This window comes from Nematolebias whitei, chromosome 16 (assembly GCF_014905685.2).
Source record: "Nematolebias whitei isolate Nwh7 chromosome 16, NemWhi1, whole genome shotgun sequence".
NCBI lineage: Eukaryota > Metazoa > Chordata > Actinopteri > Cyprinodontiformes > Rivulidae > Nematolebias > Nematolebias whitei.
Window position 1 is genome coordinate 30,019,049 of NC_056513.1, and position 1,949 is coordinate 30,020,997.

Here is a 1,949-nt window from a genome sequence, read left to right on the forward strand (position 1 = left end):
ATCTATCTATCTATCTATCTATCTATCTATCTATCTATCTATCTATCCAACTACTAAAATAAACTATTACTCACCACTTGTACTATTATTCCTACTTTGTGTTTTTTCATTTATCGCAGGGCTTCAGGGTACAGATCCCCCACGATAAACGAGGGACTACTGTACATCCAAAACTCTCTTGCTACTTTGGCTTTGCTGCATGTTTTGCAGAGCAGACCTTTCTCACTCAAAAAAGAAAATATCTCATCCAGTTTCACCGCTTGTTCTTCTGTTTGCAGATACTCCGGCAGTCATTCCATCTTAAAATAACTGCTTTTTTTTATTTTATTTTTACTTTAGCTTGGTCAGTGTATGTGTCACTGCCCCTTCATTTTGCCATAAGGGTTTAGAATTTGCGTCTTTTAACTCCGCCGCACTGTTGTTACCTAGCTTACCTTACCTGCATGGCACCACGGCACGTATGGGCAGGGCACATACACAACTTGCATATGTAACTTGCGTAATGTAAGCACTGTCAATGATGTGATTGTAGCGTAGCGTAAGTGAACCGTATCGTATCATTTTTTTTTCATTCAACCTTTACTTATACAGGTTAGCCTCATTGGCTGGACACCTGTCATTCACTGTTACATTGCAAAATGGTACAGAAAAAAATGTTATTGGTCTAATTAATTTACAGTTTATGTTGCATTTTATTTTATGCGCAGCATCGATTTTCTTTGGTGCAGAAACTGTGCGAGCAATGCGCAACTGCGCAGGCGCGCAGCTTAGAGGGAACATTGGCCACCACCATACATACATACAAACATCTGCAGCTACTGCCACAGCTGGGTGTCAGCATAGTAAATCTGTCATTCTGCTGTTGAGACTGAAAAGGATGCCAATATTGGCTTTAAAATGAGATGTTTTGAATTACAAGCATGAAATTGTAGCATTAAGAAAAAACTAAAACACTAGTACTCACAAAAAGACAATAAAGACAAGTAAATATGACATGCTATAAATTTTAATAGACATATTGATATCTTTGAAGAAAAACAAGAGTTATCCCTAGTTTTATTTACAATACAGAAATAAGAAAATGTCACATACAGTACATTGGTAAAAAATAAAATAAAGAACTTAAATAATTATATCATTTGTGTAACTACTTAAATAATGTATCTGGTTATTCTATTCACACCACACTGTCTCAGCAGTTACAATGCAACGTTCACATTAAGTGCTAAAGAAAAGTGTGATTTTCAAATTTACAGCTTGAATTCAAACTTTGTTAAAACCAGGTAGAGTGGAGCAAAGCAGGAGATGAAGGTCAAATATGTACTGTATATTAAAGATTGTTATCTTCATTTAGAATTTTTTTAAAGTAAATGTGGGGTGGGGGGTATGTTTAAACTACTAATCAAAACTGGTGATAAATTATTGCTTTAAGAGGCTGTGCATGTTAGTTCGTTGCTGGTCTGGCAAATAAACACATATGCACGCATACACGCATGCACACGCACACACACACACACACACACACACACACACACACACACACACACACATACTAATGTAGCTCCTGACAGTCCCAGCTGTGTTTAGCTATTTTCTGACAATGTGCAGGAGTCAGATGCTCATTGCAAAGTTCAATCCTAATTGTTCCCCTCTTTAGTTCAATCTAAAATCTGCTTTTCATGGAAAGAAAAATCTTCCTCTGACTGGGAGCTACCTCAACAGTGACTTGAAGGTCCGATGAGATCTTTTGATCATCTCACAACAGGGACACATATTTGACAGCGTTAATATAACCATATGTAAGGGGAAAGAGTTAGATGGACTCCCCAACTGCTCTAAATTATTCTATGCAAGCACAGGCATGCCATGCATTACTTTTATGCTTAGAAAAACAAAATAAACAGTAGAAAGAAAAAAGTTCACACACATATTTGCAAATTATATATATA